This window comes from Podarcis pityusensis (genome assembly GCF_964106645.2).
Source record: "Podarcis pityusensis genome assembly, chromosome: 10".
Classification (NCBI taxonomy): domain Eukaryota; kingdom Metazoa; phylum Chordata; class Lepidosauria; order Squamata; family Lacertidae; genus Podarcis; species Podarcis pityusensis.
The window spans coordinates 827,984-847,494 of NC_138035.1; the positions used below are offsets into that span (position 1 = coordinate 827,984).

At 44.8% G+C, this 19,511-nt stretch overlaps 2 protein-coding genes across 8 annotated transcripts in view; both read right to left on the minus strand.

The window, feature by feature from the left end:
* The window catches only part of LOC308486273 (uncharacterized protein), a 103,737-nt gene that overhangs the window by 22,804 nt on the left and 61,422 nt on the right, over positions 1–19,511 (minus strand). The window contains exon 1 of one of the 7 annotated variants that reach the window (XM_081022898.1): positions 11,647–11,708. The exons of the other annotated variants lie outside the window; for them this stretch is intronic. The gene's annotated coding sequence lies outside the window, so the exon portion shown is untranslated. Of the gene's footprint in view, positions 1–11,646; positions 11,709–19,511 lie in introns of those variants that run through there. 7 annotated transcript variants of the gene reach the window in all.
* The window catches only part of LOC308486294 (uncharacterized protein), a 44,164-nt gene continuing 30,786 nt past the window's right edge, over positions 6,134–19,511 (minus strand). Inside the window, exon 2 of the mRNA XM_081022994.1 lies at positions 6,134–8,020. The gene's annotated coding sequence lies outside the window, so the exon portion shown is untranslated. The remainder of the gene's footprint in view (positions 8,021–19,511) is intronic.

A 19,511-nucleotide genomic window follows, 5' to 3' on the forward strand; every position in this document is an offset into this window, starting at 1 on the left:
AAATCTTGTCCTTTTTACCATTCCAGAGTTTTTTCTTAATAGTATTCTGTTGTATCAGGAACCCTCTCATAACAGCTTTACTCGCGTCCCAGATTGTTTTCTTTTCCACCGAAGTGTTCAAATTTATTTCAAAGTAATCTTTCATCGTTTTTTGGGCCTTCTTCACAATCTCCTGATCTCTAAACAAGGAGTCATTCATTCTCCATCTGAAGGATCCAGCTGGTGTAAGTCTCAAGTCTATTTTCAAAGCGTTATGGTCGGAGCAAGTTTTGGGGCAGATCTCTATTTTTTTAGTCTTAGGTGCCAGTCCTCTAGATATCCAGATTTGGTCGATTCTTGTCCAGGATAGGTGGGCCTCAGAAAAGAATGTTCCCTCTTTACCTAGAGGGTTCTTTGTCCTCCAAATATCAATCAAGTCCATATTGTCTGTAAGTTCAAAAAAAGTCTTTGGTAGTCTGCCATCTTTAGTCAAGTTTTGATTTTGTGACTTATCCATGTGCGTGGAGACAACCCCATTCATATCTCCCATCAGAATGATGTTAGTATAGTCAATATAGTCCAGCATTATCTCATGCAGCTTCTTATAAAATTCCGATTTCCCCTCGTTTGGTGCATAAATTCCTACTATCAGAAATTTTTCTCCTTGTGATTGTATTTCAATCGCCAAAATTCTTCCTTGTTCGTCTTTAAACACAAATTTTGGTGCTAGGCTCTCCTTTGCATATATCACTACTCCTCTTTTTTTGACTTTATCTAATGATGTAAATTCTTGGCCTAGTCTCTTGTTGGTTAATACTCTTCTGTGGAGCCTAGTCACATGAGTTTCTTGAAGGCAAATGACGTCTAATTGTTCTTTCCTCAATATATGAAAAATTCTTTTCCTTTTCTCGGGGGAATTTGCGCCATTAATATTCCAACTAAAAAGCTGCAAAGACATCCTGGATCAATTTGTCAACCGATGGGGTTGTCTCCCTTGTCGTCTATGTCCAGAGGTGGATCTGGTTTTGCACCAGGCGTGGGGGGTGGCCAAGTACCTGCTGTTCCTTTCCGAAGGTCCTCCCCGTAATCGTTTAGGAACTTTTCTTGCTCCTCTGCTGTTCTAATTTTTACCTTCTTCCCTTTCACACTGAAAGATAGTCCTTGAGGAAATTCCCACCTGTAGCGGATTGAGTTGTTTCTCAGCAAGCTTGCCAGATCTTTATATGTAGTTCTTAAATCCAACAACTGTTTTGGTATATCTCTAAAGATTTCTGCTGTCTTTCCCTGTATCACCAATGAATTTTTAAAGTGTAGGCCGAGTATGTTATCTTTTTCTTGCTTAGATCTCAAGATGATCAAGCAGTCTCTTGGTTTGTCCTTCTTAGCCACTCTTCCCAGTCTAAAAGCGGTGACAATTTTGAAGTCCTTCTCTTCTGCCAAGCCCCAGAACTTGGATATTTCTGCTGTCAAATAGCCAATCAGGTCTTCTTTTTCTAATTCTGGGATATTTCTAAGCCTGAGATTGCTTTCCCTGTTTTTCAGTTCTGCCATGGACAGGTACGCTTGCTGTTCAGTAACCTGTCTGCTCAGTGGTCTTACTTCCCCTCTAAGTTCCTCTATCCTTTTTTTATTTAGGTCTGCTTTTGTACTTGCTTCCTCGGCTAATTTTCGATTTTCTGTTATACTCTTTTCAAAATTTCCTATTGCCTGTGTATTTTGGGCGACTTGGTCTGTCAGTCTATTAATTGTAGCTGTCACCTGGTCGAATTTGGTCGCTTGTTCATCCGCTTTCTTGTTTAATGCCGCCAGCTGGTCCAATATTTCTTTAGAAACAGGGTCTAGCCCTCCTGCAGCCATATCCCCAAAAGCTGGCTGTTTAGATTGGCCTTCTTGCAGACCTGTCACAACTGGAACAGATGATCTACGTGGCTGCACAGGCAGAGTTGATTGCAACAGTTCAGTTTGTTTTGCTTTCTTAGCAGCCCTTGTTTTTGCTGCACCACTCATTCCACAGCTGTCCAAGTTTCAAGGTCAAATTGTAAATCCCATGGGAAAAGCAATCCAGAAAGTAAACATCCGGGCGCAAAAAATTCCAAGACAACCAGCAGTTCTCAGAGACAAATAGTTCCACAATCCAGCAGGGGGAGCTCCCCAGAAATTAGGGAGAAGGATAGAAATTTTCCACCATTAAGTTCCCAAATGAAAAGTTAAGTAAAATCCAAAACAAGGGGGAGAACCCTCTGGATTCACTTTAAACTGCAGAGAATAAAAGTTCTTTACAAAGGTGCACACAACAGTTCCTTTCTTATAACTTACAAAGTAGCCCAATGTAACTTTATACCTCTATACACAGTTACCGCAGTCTGATGTTACTTTGTATCCAGACAGCCCGAGAGCTGAGTTCGTAACTTTGTAATCCACAAAAGGTAGAGAGAAAAATCACAGTCTCTGTCCACTTATAATATGATTTTAACTTTTCTTTAGCTTTTAATCAATCAAGTCCGAATTTGCAGGGTATATTCCAACTTCTTTTAGGCTCCTTTCAGCGCTTCCGTTTTAGTAAGACTTTGCTTAATACTTTAAACAGAGCCGGAAGACTGACTTCCTTTTTAGCGTCTCCCGCTTTCAGCCGAAATTTACAAATTTAAGTTCAAATAGAGTCTCAGATTTCTTACTCACGAGTAAGTTGTTTCAAATCAAATGTTGAAAGAAGAAAGGTCAGCGCTCATCAGCAGCAGCCGCGCGGCTTCACTTCTGCGGAAAGAGCGATGGATTCACAGCACCGCTACCCCCTCCACGTTCCGGGGCCCCTTACGGGGTCCCTTCTTCGTTTCCGAGGTCGCTCCTGGTGCCCGCCGAATCCCACGGCCACGGGCCCCATGATTATATTCCTGAGGACAAAGAGGAGTTCATGTGTTTCCTGCAACACACGAATCCCAATCCCAAAGAAGGGCAGTGCCAAAGAATGCTCCAACTACCGTACAATTGCACTCATTTCACACGCTAGCAAGGTTATGCTTAAAATGCTACAAGGCAGGCTTAAGCAGTATGTGGACCGAGAACTCCCAGAAGTGCAAGCTGGATTTAGAAGAGGCAGAGGAACCAGAGACCAAATTGCAAACATGCGCTGGATTATGGAGAAAGCTAGAGAGTTCCAGAAAGACATCTACTTCTGCTTCATTGACTATGCCAAAGCCTTTGACTGTGTCGACCACAGCAAACGATGGCAAGTTCTTAAAGAAATGGGAGTGCCTGATCACCTCATCTGTCTCCTGAGAAATCTCTTTGTGGGACAAGAAGCTACAGTTAGAACTGGATATGGAAGAACTGATTGGTTCAAAATTGGGAAAGGAGTACGACAAGGCTGTATATTGTCTCCCTGCTTATTTAACGTAGATGCAGAATTCATCATGCGAAAGGCTGGACTGGATGAATCCTGTAATAAAAAAATTAAGGTTGATACGGAAGGGGGGGCATGTTTGTCAACCCCCTTCCCAGAAGCCTTCAGAGGGTTTGAGGCGATGACCTCAAGGGCGCCCGGCCCTTCAAGGACCCCTCAGCCCCCTCACTCTTTTGCACTAAGCACCACGTGAAACCCAAGCCCCAAAATAAAGTGCCCTTTCCCTTTCCCTGGGTAGACCGGAGGAGCGAGTAGCGTATTTTATGAATGAACAGACTATCTGCCTACGGGAGCCTCCTGACCAATCAGCCTGCACCCAACGCAGCCTCCAGCCAATCAAGACAATGCATTTGGTCTGCAGTGTCAGCTCCTGCAGGCCTCCTTTACCTTCTGACAAGCTGTTGACAGCTCCCTGATGGGAGAACAATGGACTGACACCTCGTATCCTTGCTAAGCCCATCAAAATTGATACAATGTAGCAATTCGTTTCCCAAATGAGCTGCCACTGTTGCAAAGGGCTAAAAAATTATAAAAATTCATAGAAAATCACCCGTACCACCGATTCTCTTGCTTTCAATGCCAAACTGCTCAATTTCCTCAGGACTTCAAGACTGCCCAGTACCTTCCATAATCCCTCAAGCGGGAGGTCACGTACACCCAGGAAAGACCTCATTGATGCCTAATCACCCAGTTTAGCCTTTCCTCCAGGCTCGGCCGGGTGACAGACTGTGCAGACTAAGACCCCATTGTTCTCTTACCACCGGTACTCAGAACGTGCCTTTCAATACGTGTTCCAACTCTGCATGTTTCCCCCTCCCTCCTCCATAGGTTAATCCCATGTAACCCACCCCTTTTTTGATGTAATCGTCATGTAGCAATGATGTAGTGATGATGCCTTTGAACTGTATCTGGGGTAATGGTGGGAAGTTTTAAAAGTTCATGTCACCCCATCCTGGCGGTTCAATCTTGCCTTGAACCTGTTGCGCAATAAATGTGGATCTTCTCCAACTTGCTCCAGTCTCTGGCTGCGCTCCTTTTGTTCCGCAGGGACCCACGGACTCAGTCCGACGAGCTAAGTGGCAGAGCAGCCTCGCACCTAGATTTTCCGTAACAATGTCTTGTATATATAATAAATATTCATAAATTTACCAACCAAGCGCATTCATAGATATGTGGACCACATGTCTGGAGCAGCACAGGAAGACCGTCCTGAAACCATTTTGACTCCCCAACTGACCAAATGTTTTCTCTGCAAGGAGGGAGCGGGTGAGGGAACCTTCCCATTGTCTCAGGAATTGGGTAATCACCATCTCAAAGGAATGGCCAGACTACCAGGAAAGGGAATCAGATAAGGCATTATCAGATAACCTGGCAGGCAGGAAAAACAACAACATTCAAATTTCTGTCGTAGACCACCTTTTCTGTGATGTAGGTATGATGTTTGTAGTAGGTGGTCTTGGGTTATGTCCCTTCTGTGATGTATGGAGGGGTGGTCTGGAGCTCCAGGGCAGGGAATTTAAAATGTCTATATAAGGGCAGGCCCGCCTTGGTTGGGGGTCCTCCTCAGGGGAGCACCCTGTTGCAGCAGATCAATCAAGATCAGGCTTACTAGCTGCTTTGCTTCTCAATAGTCAATAGTCTCTGGTTGCCTCTGTTCTTTTCTCCTACTGATGGAGAACCTACAAGGGACTCTATAAAGGGCTCCTGTGTCCCCCATAAGGGAAGAAGGGCAGCTTTTGTTTACAACAGATGGCACCCCAGATGAGACCCTCGGTTGCCCGGATTCAAGGGGGGCAAGGAAGGACCGGTGATCCAGCGCGCACCAGGCCATTTGCCAGGAGGAGCCACCAGTCCTCTAGTGACCCCAGGGTCTGGAAAGAACTGGAGTTCCAGCGGGGCTAACCAGAGGAAGCAACACTTGATCAGGCCAGCCACAAAATGATTTATTTTTAAAATAATCTTTATTGATTTAAACTACACACATATACAAAGAATTTGGAATCTCATATTGCAAAAAAAAGAAAATTAAAGAAAAAACAATGAAGAAAAAAGGAAAGAAGAAAATACAGAAAAACAAAGAAGAAAAAGCAGATTTAAGTGCATAAAAAAACTTAATCTTCCTAATTAAATAAAAAAGACTTGTGACAAAACGAGGCTTCCGTTCATTCTCATTGTACTGTTCATACTGCCGTTGTCCCCCCCCCCCCCAAGTTTTATATTCTTTAATATTGTTCCGGTCTACTCCACAAACAGTATTTGTTGTCAAAATAAAAAAAATCCTTCCAGTAGCACCTTAAAGACCAACTAAGTTAGTTCTTGGTATGAGCTTTCGTGTGCATGCACACTTCTTCAGATACACAGTGTATCTGTGTATCTGAAGAAGTGTGCATGCACACGAAAGCTCATACCAAGAACTAACTTAGTTGGTCTTTAAGGTGCTACTGGAAGGAATTTTTTTATTTTGACTATGGCAGACCAACACGGCTACCTATCTAGTATTTGTTGTGTTTACAACTATTGCTCAAGTTCTGCTAATATGGTGTGGTTGGTACAATATGTTGTTTTATAATCCTTAATTATTCTCCCTTCTCCAAGTATTTTCTGGTTCAGTACTCCTCTAACTCTTCCTGTCAGTTTTGCTAGTTGTAAATATTCTAACATGAGTATATGGCTTCTCTTGGTGATGTCCACAAGGGTTTTTTGGCTCAAGTAGTCCTTTACATTTATTCCAGATTTTATATCACGATTTTCTTATCACATGGCTCAAAAATCCCCTGTGGACCTTCACTTTTCCGTACATTAAAGAAGCGTGCCATCCAGACCGATTCTCGTGGCCTTCCAAGTCTAATAGGTCCGTATCTTTTAGTGTAATCCAGTCTTTTATCCAAACCAATCCTGCCGCCGCATGGTAGAATTCCAAATCTGGCAATGCAAAACCTCCTCTCTCCTTTTGATCTGTTAATGACTGGTGTTTAATTCTCGGTTTCTTTCCACTCCATATAAATCTAGATATTTCCCTTTTCCACTCCTTAAAACAATTCATTTCTCCTAAAATGGGTATTGTTTGGAATAAGAAAATCATTTTGGGGAGGATATTCATTTTCACAACCAAGACACTTCCCCAGAGTGAGAGATGGAGTTTGGTCTAGGTTTCCATATATATTTTTTTAAAAATTCTTTCCATACTTTACTAGAATCATCCTCATATACATTTAAACTTTTATTTGAAATCCAGATCCCTAGGTATTTAACCTTATTTTAAATTTCCAGGCCTGTTTTTTCTTGAAGTTCTTTTTTTTTTCTTCCATTGTGAGGCTTTTTGTCAGTAATTTAGTTTTTTGGTAGTTTATTTTCAGCCCCAGGCCACCCATAAATTAATCTAGTAAAAGACCCCGGGGTGGCCAGGAGCAGCACATGCGGACGTGAGTCTAGGAATGGAGAAGATTGTGGGCGGGATTCTCTGAAACACCCAGCAACCCAGATTCTCATCCTTTGCTGTATCTTTTGCTGACGGTCTTCATTCCCAGCCTTCCTGGCAAGAGGTAGATAGGAGGGGGAGGGGAGAACGGGAGACTTGGGGTTCTGCAATTAGAGGGGCAATTAACTGCAAGGGGAGAACCCCAATCAAAACTCTCATTCCCTGTCGGGGAACCTGAGATCTGAAACTTTTTGCCAAGGAAGATGCCCCAAGGCTGGTCCAAGTGGCCACTTTGGATAGCAAGGGACTTGGGCTCGGTTTCCGATTTCTCTTTTTCTCGTAAATGCAGCTGCACCGGCAGCACCAAGATCCGGGAGGAAGTGACTGGTGCGCACCAGAGCGCAGGGCGCTTACAGCTCCTTTCCGTTCTCTCTGGAGCAGCCGGATTTGGCACTGGGCTGCCAGGCGTCCAATGGAAAGGGACTCTTTTCCCTAGAGGCAGAAAAGGTTGCTGGGAGCCCATGGTAAATAAAGGGAGGGAGAAGGACTTTGTAGCATCCTTCGTAGAGAAGACGAACGACTGTCAGGTCAGGAAAGACCTGGGAAAAGGCTGGCGGGTTTTGGTTTTGGTTGAAAAATGGGACCCCCACATTCTAAGAGTTCTAACCGCCAGACTCAAAGGCATGTGCTGGTCGCAGCAGGAGGGGGGGGGTCTCCCTGGATGCTTCAGCATCCGGCCTCCTCTGGGTCTCCTGCCCCCCCTCCTCTCCTCCCTCCAAGCCTGAACTGCTCTCTGCCCCAGACTCTTCTGGCTCACCAAACCCTGTTTCAGCGTCAGCTTGCAACATCTCCCCTTCCGGTCTGCTCCCTTTTCTCCCTCTTTCTGCTCATCGCCATCCCACCACCAGGAAGGCAGCCCTCCTTCTGAAACACCAAGAGAGTAAACGGACAGTTCTCTGAATGGAAAGGAGCAGAAAGCAGAGTCCCCTCAAGATCAGTATTGGGACCTGTGGCTTTTCAACTTGTTCATAAATGATCTAGACTTAGGAGGGAGCAGGGAGGGGGCAGTTTGCTGATGGCAGCAAATTGTCCAGGGTTGTTCAAGCAAAGAGAGATTGCAAGGAGCTCCAAAGGGACTTCTCCATACGGGGTGAATGGGCAGAAAATACAGTTCATTATCAATAAGATTAAACGGATGCATGTTGGGACAAAAAACCAAACACCTGTTAATATCATGTTGTCAGAGCTGCTTCCAGATCCTAGCTCACAGAGGATCACGCTAGCCAGCGTTCACTTTATAAAAGTCTTTATTGAGTTACAGTTTCCATTTCCAAGCTGCAGCGTGCAGCCCTACGTCTTATCAGCTAGACCGGCGAAGCTCCGTCTGAGTCTCCGCCCCCTGTACACCAACTTAATACCCTAGCCTTACTCCACCTTTTCCGCCTGACCGTTCTTCTCTGGGTCCCTCTGCCCCCCGTGGTCTCTTCCTTCCTGGACTCTTCTGACGCTGACCCCCCGGGCCCTTCTGTCTCCTTGCGTCGGGCTTTAGGACCTGGCTCCCTTTCCGGGCTGCTTACTGCGCCGCCTTCCTGTGCATTTGAACTTGGCGCGCGCGCCCAACCTTCCACTTTCCGCTTGACCGTTTCTTCGCTCCCCGATGGAGGTGTGGCCACTCCTGACTCATACCCTCCCCCCTGCGGCGAGCCGCCGGATCTCGATACCTGGCGCCCTTCCTCTCCACTGCGCTCTGTTGGGGACGCTGGCCCCGATTTCCAACTGCTGCTCTCTGAACCCCCTCTGGTCCCTTCTTCCTGGGGTGTCCCCCTAGGCTCCCCCCTTGCTCTGGCCACTGGCGCTCCTTTCTGTGAATCTTCCGATTCACTGGAAAGACTCGGAGATCTCGGGTCGTCGTCATCACTCATCTTTTCTTCGGACTCCTCCCCCTCGCTCTCTGTTTCCTCCCTTACCCTCGCCTCTGCTCCTGAACCCCTGACATATGTGCAGGCTCATGGGGTCTGAACTGGATTTCCCTGTGTGCTCTAGACAAGGGGAGAGGGGAGCTGGTTGCAGCAGGAGGGGGAGTCTCCCTGGATGCTTCAGCAGCCGGCCCCCTCTGGGTCTCCTGGCCCCCTCCTCTCCTCCCTCTGAGCCTGAACTGCTCTCTGCCCCAGACTCTTCTGGCTCACCAAACCCTGTTTCAGCGTCAGCTTGCAACATCTCCCCTTCCGGTCTGCTCCCCTTTCTCCCTCTTTCGGCTCATCCCCCCACCAGTCCCCAGGCTCTGAGCCTTCTTCCCTTGTGGGTCCCCCAACTGGTGCCTCCCACCCCCTCACCAGCCAGTCCATGACAACAGCAGCAGCTACAGCACTGTGGTACTCTGGTGGGAAAACTCCTGAGTACATGACTGGATCAAAAATTCTGGGACTATGGAAAAGTACTATCTTCCTGAAACCCCAGAATGAGGAGGAGCTCTGGGGTTGCCCCATGAGGTTCATGAACCCCCCAGGAGACTTCCCTGGTACCTGCAGCTCTTCTTTTCCCCTCTTGAAATTAGGCTTGGGGGAAATCTCCCATTCCAAGTATTTCAAGTTTTCTTCAGAACGCGCAGGAGGCAGTGATGAAGTTCTGGTGAAGAAGCAGTGCTGGGAGATCATGCAGTGGCAGAATGACAGAGTTTGGTGCAAAAACCAAAGGTGCTTTCATCTAAAATTATACTCACCATTTTGTGAGATGTTGCCTTCATTATTTCATTATTATACAGTTTTACATATAAACACCAGAACTTCACATATACCTCATGCTTTTAGGAATGATTTCCTGCTGAGTTCATTGCTCAGAGTGGACTCTGAGAGGAAGACGTCCCACACTCCATACATCTAAATGGGTTCTCCCATGTGAGAGTCCCTAGATGTTCCTTGATCACTCTATTATAAATAAAGCACTTTTTGCAGTCTTTTCATTTAAACTGCTTCTCCCCTCTGAGTTTGTTGATGGTTTGAAGGGTTTCAACTCTTAAAGTTCTTCCTGTCCATGAGTCTGTTGATTTTGAACTTCCACTAAGAGTGAACCTCTATCTACTTTCCTGATATTTCTACGGTTTGTCTTTTGTGTGAGTTTGTTGACATAAATCAAGGGTTCCACTCTGACTGAAGCTCCTTCCACAGTCCATACCATTAAATGGTTTCTCCCCTGTGTATCTGCTGATGTTTTCTAAGATTTCCACTCTGAGTGAAGTATTTACTGTACTCCATACATTAAAATGGTTTCTCCCCTGTGTGAGTCTGTTGATGTTTCCTAAGACATCCACTATTACTAAAACTCTTTTCACACTCCATACATTGAAGTGGTTTCTCCTGTGTGTGTGTCCGTTGATGTGTTCTAAGCTTCCCATTATCACCAAAGGTCTTTCCGCACTCCATACATTTAAATAGTTTCTTACCTATGTGAGTCTGTTGATGTATTCTCAGGTTTCCACTATAACTGAAGCTCTTTCCACACTCCATGCATTTAAATGGTTTCTCTCCTGTATGAGTCCGTTGATGTCTTCTAAGGTCTCCATTCTGAATGAAGCTCTTTCCACACTCGATACATTTAAATGGTTTCTCCCCTGTGTGAGTCTGTTGATGTTTTTTAAGTGTTCCACTCTGACTGAAGTCCTTTCCACACTCCATGCATTTAAATGGTTTCTCCCCTGTGTGAGTCCGTTGATGTGATCTAAGTTTTGCACTCTGAGTGAAGCTCTTTCCACACTCTATACATTTATGTGGTTTCTCCCCTGTGTGAGTCTGTTCATGTTTTTTAAGTGTTCCACTCTGACTGAAGTCCTTTCCACACTCCATGCATTTAAATGGTTTCTCCCCTGTGTGAGTCCGTTGATGTGATCTAAGGTTTGCACTCCGACTGAAGCTCTTTCCACACTCCATACATTCATAGGGTTTCTCCCCTGTATGAGTCTGTTGATGTGATCTAAGGCTTGTATTACAACGAAAACTCTTTCCACACTCAATACATTTAAATGGTTTCTCCCCTGTGTGTGTCTGTTGATGTCTTCTATGGTGTGTACTCTGACGGAATCTCTTTCCACACTCCAGACATGTAAATGGTTTCTCGCCTGTGTGAGTCCATTGATGTGATTTAAGGCTTGTATTAAAAAGGAAACTCTTTCCACACTCGAAACATTTATATGGTTTCTCCCCTGTGTGAGTCCGTTGATGATTTCTAAGGTGTGCACTCTGACTGAAGTCCTTTCCACACTCCAAGCATTCAAATGGTTTCTCCCCTGTGTGAGTCTGTTGATGTTTCCTAAGGCTTCCACGATCACTAAAACTCTTTGCACACTCCATACATTTAAATGGTTTCTCCCCTGTGTGAGTCCGTTGATGTGATCTAAGTTGTGAACTCGTACTAAAGTCTTTTCCACACTCCATGCATTTAAATGGTTTCTCCCCTGTGTGAGTCCGTTGATGTGATCTAAGGTCTCCACTCTGACTGAAGCTCTTTCCACACTCCATGCATTTAAATGGTTTCTCCCCTGTGTGAGTCCGTTGATGTGATCTAAGGTCTCCACTCTGACTGAAGCTCTTTCCACACTCCATGCATTTAAATGGTTTCTCCCCTGTGTGAGTCCGTTGATGTCGTCTAAGATTTCCATTATCACTGAAGCTCTTTCCACACTCAATGCATTTATATGGTTTCTCCCCTGTGTGAGTCTGTTTGTGCAATTTAAGGTTTCCACTCTGACTGAAATTCTTCCCACACTCCCTGCACTTAAAAGATTTTCTCTCTGTGTGAGTCCTCTGGTGTGTTCTAAGTTTTGCATTGAAAGAGAAGCTCTTTCCGCACTCCATACCTTTAAATGGGTTCTTTCCTTTTTGTGTTCGTTGATGTGAACTATGTGTGCTCATTCAGTGAAGCATATTCCACATTTCACACATTTTAATGGCTATTCCTAATGAAATGAAAGGTGTCCTGTCCCCTGCAATTCTGTCTTCTCCATCACCGTTTTCAGAGTGGGCAGAAAGGAAATCCTGTTTGGGTTTCAAGAAAGAGAACACAGGAAAAAAAGGACACATCAACCGCCATTAGCACCTTCTCCTATTTCAACATCTCCTACATTCTCCCATGTCCTACCCATGTCTAATGATAGTAATTCATCAGCAACCTTTTATAATCCTCTATTATTATTATTATTATTATTATTATTATTATTATTATAAAAAGTTAGAACAAGCATTATTTCTTCCCATGAAAGACCTAATGAATAATATTCTGGCAAATGGAAAACTTCCGAAAACCTGGAAGGAGAGCTTTATTACTCTTATCCATAAACAGGGAACAGATGCCTCAAACATGGCCAATTACAGACCCATTGCACTGCTAAATAACGATTACAAGATATTTGCAGACATTCTTGCAAATAGATTAAAAATGGTGCTTAAAGAGATAATTCATAAAGATCAAACCGGATTTCTTCCCGGACGATTTATGCAATCCAATATTAGATGTGTGATTAATGTATTAGAATATTTGGATATTAAAATTGATAAACCACCAGCTATTATGTTGGTAGACGCTGAAAAAGCTTTTGATAACGTGTCCTGGAAGTTTATGAAAAAATTAATGGAAGAAATCGGACTGGGAGAAAATATTTGTAAAGGAATAAATGCCATCTATTCGGAACAATATGCAAAATTGATCATCAATGGAAGAATTACTGAGGAGTGCAAAATAAACAAGGGAACCAGACAGGGCTGCCCACTGTCACCACTGATATTTATCTTGGTGATGGAAGTCTTGAACAATCAGAGAAGAAGGGATCAGCTTGTTAAAGGCATCACTCTGGGAAACAAAACATATAAAATTAAAGCTTTCGCGGACGATCTACTTGTTATGACTGAAAACCCTAAAGAAAGTCTGAAAAGAGTGCTGGAATTGATTAAAGAATTTGGAGAAGTGGCAGGCTTTAAGCTGAATATAACAAAAACAAAAATGCTTGTTAAAAATGTATCCACAGAAGAAAAGGACGACTTAGAAAAAATATTGGGCCTGAAAATCTCTTCAAAAGCGAAATACTTGGGTATTTGGATCACCCCCAAGAACATAAACTTATTTCAGGATAATTACACCAAAACTTGGCTAGAGATTAGAAAAAACTTGGTAACCTGGAGTAAACTAAAATTAACATTTCTGGGTAGGATTTCCATTATAAAGATGAATGTGCTTCCAAAATTAATATTTTTATTTCAAATGATTCCTATACTGGGTGAAGCAGGTTGTCTCAAGATATGGCAAAGAGAAATTTCTAAATTTCTGTGGGAAGGGAAATTAACCTAGGATTAAACACCTGATCTTAATAGACATAAAAGAGAGAGGAGGCTTTTCCCTACTCGACCTAAAACTTTACTACGAGGCAGCCTGTTTCACCTGGCTAAAAGATTGGTGCACGTTGCAGGATCCGGACCTCCTGGACCTGAAAGGTTTTGACAACCGTTGGGGATGGCACGCCTACCTAATATATGGAAAAGCGAAAATTCATAAAAATTTTACTAACCATATAACAAGAAAGTCACTCTTTGCTGTATGGGAAAAATATAAAGACCTGATGGAGCCTAAAGTCCCGTGGTGGACTTCTCCAATAGAAGCCGTAGCAGTAAAATGGAAAAATACCCAGGAAAGCTGGCCAACATATAAAACTTCAAAAAAATGAAGATAACCAAATAAAATTTAAAAAATTTGAGGAAATAAGAGAACACATTTCAGACTGGTTCCAATACCATCAGTTATTTGAAAGATTTAAATTTGACAAACAAAAGGGGTTCTCAGTAGAAATTTCCCGATTCGAATCTGATCTTGTAAATTCTAAAAGAAAAACTCTTTCCAAAACTTACCGACTCCTCCTTGACTGGACAGTCAAGGAGGAGGAGGTAACAGTGGCAATGGTGAGGTGGTCCCAGGATTTTGGCCATTCAATAACCATGGCCCAATGGGAACATTTATGGAAGATCAATTGGAAATTCACAAACTGTTACACGATTAGAGAGAACTTTCAAAAAATGCAACATCGATGGTATCTAACACCATGGAAACTTTCAAAAATGTATAAAAATGTGTCAAGTAATTGTTGGAGATGCAGAGACTCAGGAACATTCTACCATATGTGGTGGACATGTAGGAAAATACAGGTATTCTAGGAGAGTATACATGCAGAAGGGACGCGGGTGGCGCTGTGGGTAAAAGCCTCAGCTCCTAGGGCTTGCCGATCGAAAGGTCGGCGGTTCGAATCCCCGCGGCGGGGTGCGCTCCCGTCGTTCGCTCCCAGCGCCTGCCAACCTAGCAGTTCGAAAGCACCCCCGGGTGCAAGTAGATAAATAGGGACCGCCTTCTAGCGGGAAGGTAAACGGCGTTTCCGTGTGCGGCTCTGGCTCGCCAGAGCAGCGATGTCACGCTGGCCACGTGACCCGGAAGTGTCTCCGGACAGCGCTGGCCCCCGGCCTATAGAGTGAGATGGGCGCACCAACCCCAGAGTCTGTCAAGACTGGCCCGTACGGGCAGGGGTACCTTTACCTTTACTATACATGCAGAACTGCAAAAAATGCTAAAGATCTCTTTCAATAAAAAACCAGAGGCCTACCTCCTGGGAATAACAGATTTGGATATTCCACAAAAGAGGAAGGGTATCTTTTTATATGCGACGGTGGCAGCAAGAGTTTTGATCGCAGCAAAATGGAAGAGTAATGAAATCCCCTCTATACAAGATTGGGTCCAAAAGCTGACAGAATATGCTGAATTAGATGGTTTATCAGAAAAAATAAAGAATAAATCAAAACAGGAATTTGTTTCTAAATGGGAGGTTTTCAAAGAATATCTGAAAAATAAATATAGTAGTTTAAATTCTGTTGCAGCATTCGAGGAACTTCAGTAATAGTTGCTAGGTAGATAGAAGAAATTAGATTTATTGAGAATAAGTTTAATTATGAAAAATGTGTATTGGCAATAAGTAATATGAATTTGAAATATGGAATAGACGGGAAGTTGGGTCTTTAGTGTTAAGACCAATAGATGTTTTATTGTTTGCCAAGAAAACTATGTGTCTATGGTTATTTTTGTAATTTGTGTGTAATTTGGTATTTGTGTTTTTTTGTGTGGGTTTTGTGTGGGTTTTTTTCATTGTATAAATAAAGGTATATATATATATATATATATATATATATAATCCTCAATCATGTTTAATAACACAGCATGATCTTGGAATACTGTTGTCCTGTGGGACTGCCTTTCAAATCAAGTGGTTGCCCCCGTTTCCACCTCTAGATCTTCATGAATCACCTGCACAGTCTCATTGACCTCAGGAGGTCCATATGGACCATTTTGGAAGGCTCAGGCCTACATCTCTTCCAGGGACTGTGGTCTGGGTCAGTCAAAGAACTAGTGACAAGGCTTGGTACTAGGGGTCAGCTGAATGGGTGCTCAGGGAACCGCCTGTTCTTGGAGATGGACCTCTGTCTACATGCCTCACATTGTATGGAGAGAGCAGGAAAAGCGGAAAGAAAGCAGCTGGCACATGGGAATCCCAGGCGGAAACACCCACCCCAATGGTTCTTTATACTTATGGTGTGCTGCCTGATCCTCTGCTTGTCTTCTGACAAAGGACTATCCTAATCTGGTACTGAAAAGCAGGATATTCAAGGCAAGGAGGTAACTGTAGTTAATGGTAGGTAGCCATATTGGTCCGACACAGTTCATAGAATCTTAGAATCATAGAGTTGGAAGAGACCACAAGGGCCATCGAGTCCAACCCCCTGCCAAGCAGGAAACACCATCAGAGCACTCCTGACATATGGTTGTCAAGCCTCTGCTTAAAGACCTCCAAAGTAGGAGACTCCACCACACTCCTTGGCAGCAAATTCCACTGTCAAACAGCTCTTACTGTCAGGAAGTGCTTCCTAATCTTTAGGTGGAATCTTCTTTCTTGTAGTTTGGATCCATTGCTCCGTGTCCGCTTCTCTGGAGCAGCAGAAAACAACCTTTCTCCCTCCTCTATGTGACATCCTTTTATATATTTGAACATGGCTATCATATCACCCCTTAACCTCCTCTTCTCCAGGCTAAACATGCCCAGCTCCCTTAGCCGTTCCTCATAAGGCATCGTTTCCAGGCCTTTGACCATTTTGGTTGCCCTCCTGTGGACACGTTCCAGTTTGTCAGTGTCCTTCTTGAACTGTGGCGCCCAGAACTGGACACAGTACTCCAGGTGAGGTCTGACCAGAGCAGAATACAGTGGCACTATTACTTCCCTTGATCTAGATGCTCTACTCCTATTGATGCAGCCCAGCATTGCATTGGCTTTTTTAGCTGCCGCGTCACACTGTTGGCTCATGTCAAGTTTGTGGTCAACCAAGACTCCTAGATCCTTTTCACATGTACTGCTCTCAAGCCAGGTGTCACCCATCTTGTATTTGTGCCTCTCATTTTTTTTGCCCAAGTGCAATACTTTACATTTCTCCCTGTTAAAATTCATCTTGTTTGTTTTGGCCCAGTTCTCCAATCTGTCAAGGTCGTTTTGAAGTGTGATCCTGTCCTCTGGGGTGTTAGCCACCCCTCCCAGTTTGGTGTCATCTGCAAATTTGATCAGGATGCCCTTGAGTCCATCATCCAAGTCGTTGATAAAGATGTTGAATAAGACCGGGCCCAAGACAGAACCCTGTGGCACCCCACTAGTCACTCTTCTCCAGGATGAAGAGGAACCATTGATGAGCACCCTTTGGGTTCGGTCAGTCAGCCAGTTACAAATCCACTGAGTGGTAGCATAGTCAAGACCGCATTTTAAAAGCTTCTTTACAAGAATATCATGGGGCACCTTGCCAAATGCCTTGCTGAAATCAAGGTAGGCTACATCCACTGCATTCCCTTCATCTACCAGGCTTGTAATTCTGCCAAAAAACGAGATCAGGTTAGTCTGACATGACTTATTTTTCAGAAATCCATGCTGACTATTGGACTATTGACTGGGCGGTAATTATTTGGGTCCTTTCTTTCCCCCTTTTTGAAAATAGGGACAACATTTGCCCTCCTCCAGTCTGCCGGGATTTCGCCTGTTCTCCAGGAATTCTCAAAGATGACTGCCAGTGGTTCTGAGATCACATCTGCCAGTTCTTTTAATACTCTTGGATGCAGTTCATCTGGCCCTGGAGACTTGAATACATCTAAACTAGCCAAGTATTCTTGTACTATCTCCTTAGTTAGTATTCTTGTACTATCTCCTTGTCAGGCCCACAGATCACTGTTTCTGTTCCCCTCCGTAGGGAATCCCCTATCACCACTACACGCCTCCTCTTAGGTTTGGTCGGGGTTCTTCCGTGAGCTGTCCGTTCCAAGGTCACCTGCACATTCCCTGAGGACTGACTTTGCTGCTCACCTTCATATACCTGATCGACTGTAATGAGAGAGAGATCCTCAAATGGAGTCTGCTCTTCGTCTTCCATGCTAGGGGAGAGGACCTCAAAGCGATTGTGCATTTCTAAACAATCAGAGCGAACCCTGGGCCTCCTACTTCTTTGAGTCACGTTTCTCCATATATCTGGCTCCTGTGCTGGTGAACTAGCCTCCTTCTCAGGGGAGTCCCCTGTCTCCTCCTTGGTGGAGATGGTGTGCTCTGTTGCTTCCAAGAAGAGCTCCAGCTCTCTAATTCTTTGGAGCATAGCTACACGTTCCTCCAGTTGCTGGACTTTGTCTTTTAAGAGGGCAATCAACATGCAATTGCTGCAGGTAAAGCTGCCTGCAACCTTTGGCAAGATGGCAAACATTGCGCAGGAACCGCAGGCGACTGCAGCTGTTCCCTCCCCCTCCATCCTGAGAATGTGTCCTTGGGGGTGGCTACAGCGGTCCTCCATCATAAAAAGTGTGAAGAAAAAAACCTAGGTCTCCCCCAACAAAGGTTTGAGACAAGCTCCCCTAAATCTAAAAGATTGATCAAACTGCGCGCACCACTAGGCGCGCGCCGCTGCCCTGCAAGCTCTGATAAGCTCCTCCCACAGCTGATCCCCTGCCTCAACAGAAACCCTGCCCCCTTTGACCTTTGCACAGGGAGAGCAGCTAATCAGCCACAAAGAAACGCACACACAAAAAAAACTCTTTTGCTCCTTCTTCAGCTGCTGCCCTGCTGCTGCCCGCACACGGCTAAACGAATAAACAACAACAGCAGCAGCAACAGCACCTTAGGGACCAACTAAGTTTGTTCTAGGTATAAGTTTTCGTGTGCATGCACACTTCTTCATATAGTGAAGGATAGTAGGAGATGGTAGTAGGAGTACCTTTCTGAGAAAAACCCCACCACACACTCCAACGATATACAAGGGTTTGGTGACATCTGTCTCAGTGTATCTGAAGAAGTGTGCATGCACACGAAAGCTTATACCTAGAACAATCATAGGTGCTACTGGACTATTTTTTTATTTTTTATTTCAACTGCGTCAGACCAACACGGCTACCTACCTGAATCTAGATGTCATGGGGTGTTGGGGAGCAGTAGTTCCTTTGGTGGGGGACATGTCCTGCACCTTCTGGGGTCATTTTTCCACCCTTGGTCCCCACCCTGCACTCAGCTCTCACCTGTGGCTTCCAGAAGCTGTCAGCATGCAACAGGGGTTCAAGCAACGGCTTCAACCGGCCGGCTAAACCAGGTGAGGAAAGCTGATGGGTCTCAAATCCTTGGGGGGCTGGGGAATTCTGCTGCACCTGAAGTCAAGCCCTGGTGGATGGAGAGGAGGAGAACAACCGTGAATCCCACAGTCCAGAAGGCAGATTCTGCCCGTGCGGAAGAGGAACGTGAAGGGCAGGTGGGGCACGTCCACCTGGAGGCTTGTTATCTAGTCCCAGGGTTACTCTGACATTGAATTATATATAAATTACAGTATTGAAATGCGCCTGCTCCCACTTCATATTCTGATATTACTCTACTCTGCTTGTCTGTTTCTTACTTGAGTGCTGTTTTGGTTTGCTAAGTCAGGGTTTTACTGTGAGTTACATTTTTGCTATTTTTTGGGTCCTGTCATGCTTATCTGTCTTCAGTAATAAATTTCTCAGCTGAATTGTTTTTTTGCTGCCTCTGTGTTTTCTCCTACTCTGCTATCTATACATCGATCATTATGGAGGAGCAAGATCTGCAACCTCAAGCCCTCATCAGCCGCGTCCCTGTGGACCTGAAGGAGCATCTTCACCCCCATCGCTCAGTCCGGACAGGGAGGTCCGCCTCCGAGGGTCTTCTGCTGGTTCCCTTACTGATAGAAGTGAAGTTCCAGGGAACCAGGCAGAGGGCCTCCTGCCCCATGGAATGCCCTCCCTTCAGAGGGCAAGGAGGTAGGCAACCATCTGACATTTAGAAGACAGCAGTTTCAGGAGGTTTTTAATGTTGGATGTTTTACTATCTTGTATATGTACTGTAGGGACGCGGGTAGCGTTGTGGGTTAAACCATAGTGCCTAGGACTTCCTGATCAGAAGGTCGGGCGTTCGAATCCCTATGACGGGGTGGGCTCCCGTTGCTCGGTCCCTGCTCCTGCCAACCTAGCAGTTTGAAAGCACGTCAAAGTGCAAGTAGATAAATACGTCCCGCTCCGGCGGGAAGGTAAACGGCATTTCCGTGTGCTGCTCTGGTTCGCCAGAAGTGGCTTAGTCATGCTGGCCACATGACCCAGAAGCTGTACGCTGGCTCCCTCGGC